At 35.8% G+C, this 6,197-nt stretch overlaps 1 long non-coding RNA gene across 2 annotated transcripts; it reads left to right on the top strand.

Annotated features, from left to right (window-relative positions):
- Window positions 1-1,532: 1,532 nt before the first annotated feature.
- LOC140858386 (uncharacterized) lies at window positions 1,533-6,191 on the top strand. Of its 2 annotated transcripts, none has more exons than XR_012141937.1 (3): window positions 1,533-2,171; window positions 2,959-3,071; window positions 5,401-6,191. It is a non-coding gene; the product is annotated as an uncharacterized lncRNA (long non-coding RNA). The 2 variants fall into 2 exon arrangements; XR_012141938.1 differs by having other exon boundaries at window positions 1,537-1,903.
- The last annotated feature ends 6 nt before the right edge of the window (window positions 6,192-6,197 follow it).

Below are 6,197 nucleotides of genomic sequence, written 5' to 3'. Positions count from 1 at the left end.
GAGCTTCATCGGAGCTGGGAAGGTGGGGGGATGGTGGTGGAAAAGGAACATCCCCTCAAATAATAATATTTTATTATTAATCAAATAATAATAATTATTAATAAAAATAATATTTTTATTAATCAAATAATAATATTTTTATTAATAAAATAATAATATTTAATTACTAATTAAATAATAATATTTTTTTATTAATCAAATAATAATATTTTTTTATTAATCAAATAATAATATTTTATTATTAATCAAATAATAATATCTTACTATTAAGTAAATAATAATATTTTATTATTAATCAAATAATAATATTTTAATAATAAAAATATTATTTTTTACCCTCCCTTCCTTCCCTCTCTTGTCCCGATGAAGCCCCCACCTGCACCCTCCGTTTGTCTAGTGTGATTTCAGTTTATTTTTCTCTTGCAATATTTTCTCTTTTAATTTATATTTATTAATTTTTAATAATAAATATATTTTAAAATAATATTATTAATCAATAATAATAATAATTTATTATTAATCAAATAATAATATGTTATTATTCATAAAATAATAATAATAATAATATTTTATTATTTATTTATTTATTTTTTTCTCGTTTCTCTCTTTCCTTCCTCCCACCCTTTCGGTTGACCTTCCTCTACCGCTGGCTGACTTGCACCCACCCCCTCTAGCGCGGCACCTATGGCCCCATCCTGCCGCAGTCCTCTACGCCATTTGTCATGGGCCCCATGCCCGTTCTGTCCCATTGTCATGGCCGCCTCTCTCTCTTCTTGCGAGGCACCTGCTGTGGCCTTCCGCATCACACTCGTCTCGCCGCCATTCGTGTCGCACCCATCATCCACTTTCAGCTCCGCACGACAACCAACCCCTCTCCCCTCCTCTCGGGCCCCGACGGTCATCTGCGTGAACACAAAAACACACCCATCCCCTGCAACCCCCTCCGCCTTCCTCTAACCATTGCGTCCGTACCCCATGCCCTCGCCCCCACCCGATGCCGCACGTCACCGCCCCCACCGCTTGGCCACTGCCCCGGCCGACCGACGGTCCCCCTCTCCTCCCTCTCCAGTCCCGACGAAGCCTCCTGATCTGGTATGAAGCCGGACATGAAAAAAAACCAACGGCGTTTCAAAACAAAAAAAGAAGCTAATGCCGCTCCAAAATGAAAAAAAAAAATGTATCTTGAAGATACGATTTCATCTTTAAAATTAAAACCACATCTTTAACATACGATTTTAATTTTAAAATTAAAATTAAAATTAAATTTTAAATATTTTATCCACATCATTTAAAACTTCAAGTTCAACATGCAATTTTGTCACGTCCTCGCCACCTTATCCAACAATCATATTTTAAAAAATAAATTAAAAAAATAAAAAAAAATATTAAAAAAAAAATATTAAAAAAAAAATCCCAATTAGTCACTAGTTCCCATCAAAATGCACGACCCTCACTCGCGGATACGAGTAACGCACAATCGAGGGAAACGGTTCTCACGATATGGTACACAAATACCGGCCTTTACGATGGGCTTAAAGATAAGATACGCTAGTTTTCGTCGACTCCAGCCTTGCCTTGCCCTTCTCCATCGCGCGCATCAAGTAGTTTTGGGGCCCTCTCCTGCTCAGATCTCGCCCTCGCCCTACCGCCATCGCCATTGCGCTCGCGGCCGACCTTTGCGCCATCGACTTCGCCTTCTTCAACCTCTCCGTCGGCCTCGCCGCCCTTAGTCTTGACGCCGCGGACCTCGCTCTCGAATCACTTGCTTGCCGAACTCGATCTCTACATCTCCGCTGTCGTTGATCTTGGCCTCACCCTCTCCGCCGTGCACTTGGATCTCTGAGATCCAGGGATCCCGCCCTCGATCTCGTCATAGTTGACTTCAGAGGCGCCCTCTCCATAGGTATACCTCCCTCCCTCCCTCTTTCCCAACACTCTCCCCCCCTCCTCTCCCCATCTTGCTCCCCATCCCACCACCAAACCTTCCTCCGGTGCCGCCACCAGCAGTCCATCCTCCTCAAGCCCTCAGCTAGGTCTGATCTATCGAAGCTAGGGTTTCTCTTCTCCCTCCCGGAGCTCTATTCCTCCCCTTGAAACGATTCCAGTTCGATTCATCCAAATCTCGCTCGGATCTCTACTGCAAATTTCTGCTGGAATATCGGAATAATCTTGTACGTTTATTTAATCTTTTAGAACAAATCGCATTCCTTAATCTCCGTCGATTTCTTTTTCTTTCGACGATCTATTTATTCTGATATTTTATCAGGGTTTAAAGAATACCTCTTTGATGTGGTTCTTGATGAAATGTTTTGAGGCTCAGCTTTGTTTTGTGTCCATTTATTTTTGGTTTCCATCCCGCAAACATAAAGAGATTAAATTGTGGAACCTCTCTGGTTAAAAGCTGAATTCCCTAACACAAGGCAGCAAAGGTTAATCGAAAATAATTTGCCATCATGAAATGCAATGAACTTGATGCAACTTATGTACTTCCTTTTTCACCATTATTATCTTAGAATTCTTACAATTACCATAGAGAAAGAAAACTCTTTAAATTAGTACAAGATGTTTGCTCAATTTCCATTTGGTTTGTAGTACTTAGAAGATGTATTCGTGCATTCTTTTGTTTCAAAGATGAGCCTCCGCTCGTTTGTGATCAGAACTATTAATGCAATCAATTGATTATTTTAAGGAATTTAACTACACCATTCCCAGAATAATGTTCAAGTTTAGACAAGCTTCTGTTGGTCCGAGAAGGTACTCAGATCTGTGAAGAACGCATGAGAGAAGCTTTCAATTGGTCGCCAATCGATTATTTCGGAAATTGATGCATGTAACTTGCAAACTAGCAAAGCAATTAAAGCCACGTAGCTTGTATTGTAGTAGCTACTTCCAAATTTACATTTTTATGTACGGTTGAGTGATAAGCTCCTCACGCAATTTCTATTGAATACTTTGCAGAATGGTTCGCTACTCAATGTAGATCAGATCTACTAGCCCAAGATCCAAAACAAACACCAATTAATTCAAGCAAGAGTAGTGGAAGAAAAAAATGGGAGAGAAACAAATTTATGGTAAAGAAAATGCACATTATTATCATTATAACTCTTTATTTTTTTCTCAAATAATAACTTATGTGATTTTATAACCCACGCTCAATGCACGGGATAAAAAACTAGTTTCTATTGAATACTTTGTAGAGTTAGTTGTTTGCTACTCAATGTAGATCAGATCTACTAGCCCAAGATCCAAAACAAACACCAATTAATTCAAGCAAGGGTAGTGGAAGAAAAAAATGGGATAGAAACAAATTTATGGGAAAGAAAATGAAGGCCAAAACAATGAGTTTGGCTCCTATTCTCAAAAATGCCTCACCTCAGCAAGAAGAGTACTCTCCATCTCTTAAAAAACTGCACACTCTCTCTTCCACTGCAAGACAAAAATGCAACTATCCTATTTCAACTAAAAAACAAACTCTTGTATATTGAGTCTAAGACTCAACCTAACCTAACTTGGATTAGAATTGGAATATGATACAAGGATAAACTAGGAACAAAATCCCAATATAAGCATGACAACCAATGGACTTACTTGTCCTCTCGCAGTCCCTTGTAGAAGTTGAACTTTGCACTATTAAACATCTGTGGCAGTTATGAATTATGCAGGGAACATTTTAATGTGCAATAATTTGGGTTTGGTAGAAAAACCAAAAGATGCAGTGCTATATAAAATATCATTATGCAGTAGTTGAAGTTACTGTGATAAACTCAACCATGTACATTCCCCACAACATCATGGTATAACATTGTGTGGATTTGCAGCGCTCTATAGGAGTATGCATAAGATTCTAAAAGTTTACTATGATCTTCATTGTTATTTTACCATGGTCTATAACTGGTTTCCTTTTTCAGAATAAATTATATTATTGATATTGGTTACTCATTTCTCAATTTCCAGTCTTAGGAGTATGCTGAGATTCTTGAAGTTCACCATAATGAAAAAATATTGATTACCACATGATGCTTATACCTTTCGCCAGAAAATTTCGTACCGTTTAACTTCTTTGAAAGCCTTATTTTCTTTTCTTCAGTAGCTCAAGTATGACATGCAAATAAACTTCTTCATCTTTATGCAAATAAACTTTTTTTATGTTGCATAGAAAATCAGATTGTAGGAAATGTGAAATTATTTACACCATGAAGGTTTTTTTTGTATCAAGCTTCTTGCACACATCATGCTTGTCCCTTGTATTCTATAATTATCACCCAGCCACACTGTGACATCTGATTGCAATCCTTGGACAAGAGCCAGTGAGATATGTGGCTGCACTGTTAGTTTCTCTGCTCCACTTTCTCTGCATAAGCTACAACATATATGCTTTAGTTTTGTAGAATCACAATCTTTATATCTCATCTAAGTAATTTGGCTGAAACTGACTCTTTAACTGAATAATTTTTTTTACATGTATCTGTTGATGGATCCATTAATGTCTTTCTTATAATGAGATTTGTTGGTCTTGGTCCCCATGCCACATTAGTAAGCCAATTCATAGTGACATATCTTTCCAAATGCTTTTAATAGATTCCTAATATTCTACAAAATGCTTGAAGAAACAATAAGAACCTGAGAAAGTTATCAGACACATCTCTCATCTACATTACAAAATTCTATGTTGTCACTATATCTTCTTGAAGTAATATTACACTGTAACCATATCCAATAGGTGTTACCTTAACTACTTGTAATGTTGATACAATAATCAAATTATTTGAACATTATTGGCATATAATTGCAATGGTAACATTTGAAGATGTCTGTAGGATACGTTGTGTCTCTTTTTTTTCCCCAAAATTTCTTTATGGTACTCTTATATAGTTTTTTATCGGTAGTTTCTTGGTTGTATACTGAGAATACCAATATTTACATCAAAATGTGATGATGTGGTTTTTTAGGTTCCTTGCTGGTTATAAGATAAAGCAATGGGAATAATTAATATATTATGATGTCATAATACTATCTTTTAGAAGTGGAATAAACTTTTCCGAATATAATTGGAATAAACTTCACAGTTTAGAAGTATCTTCTTGTAGATGATATTTATCATGACATGCATGTGAACATGCCTTTCCCAGTTTTTACTGTAATAAAATTTCAATGATCAGTTTACATACTAATCATCATGTATACATGCATGTTAATTTTGTGCAATTCATTTATGGTACTCCATCCAACCTTTGTAGGGACTTGCGGTGCAAGAGAAGTATTGTGTATCAACATTTGCTGGTCTTTTTTTGAAAATTACCAATGCTGTTCATTCTTCAAGTATTTGTTCTAGCAATGTAACTAAAAAAAAAGTTCTTAGTGTTCTTGAATGATATTTTCCTTTTTCTTTTTCCTGTTCAGCAGTCTAAAGAGATCTTTTCTGGAGCTGTGGGAGGTGCAGGAGGAAACTGGATTAAGAAGCAAACACATATTCTCTCTTGTTTGCCATATAACAGTTATACACCTGCTTTTTTCCATATTTTGGGAATCAATCAAATAGTTGCTGCATGCCAAACCTTATTTCCTAACTTTTTTACAGGTCGCCATAAAATTCATGGAATGATTACTTTCATGTAATGATATTTTTGATATCTTCTTATTTCTGAATGCTTTTGAGTCAAGAGAACTTCTTGACGAAAAGGAATTATTAAATGAGATTTTATAAACCTTATTCTTCTTGTCATGCTGCTGCCTGCTTTTCCTAACTTGAAAGTTGAAACAAGTTTTGCTCTCACATTGCTGTTTGTTATAGCATCAGAAATATATGATTGTTCTATTTATGAATTACATCCTCCAGATTTAAAGCTGCATATTATATACTAGTTGTGTCAGGCATTAAATTGTCTTAATGTCACTACTAGTTGGTATTATGTTTGAAAAGTGCAGGTATGATAAACATCTAGATATCGCTTTGTTTAGTTAATTATTGTTTTCTTTTACTATGGATCAGATAATCATCTATGACTAGAGGTTCAAGTCCTCCTACAGGGTATCAAGAATCTCCTTTCAAGACGATAGTATCTTTCTGTGAAACTCTGATTGCTGCTCAAATAAAAATTATATATATTTTTTTCAATGTTTTAAAGAGTCATAATGTCATAAGATGGAAATTTCAAAAATCAAGGTTTCTGTTACACATAGATATCTCATGTTAGGCT

Source organism: Elaeis guineensis, chromosome 6, assembly GCF_000442705.2.
Source record: "Elaeis guineensis isolate ETL-2024a chromosome 6, EG11, whole genome shotgun sequence".
NCBI classification, from domain to species: domain Eukaryota; kingdom Viridiplantae; phylum Streptophyta; class Magnoliopsida; order Arecales; family Arecaceae; genus Elaeis; species Elaeis guineensis.
Note: the sequence above shows the minus strand (reverse complement) of the source record. Positions and strands in the feature narration are given on the sequence as shown.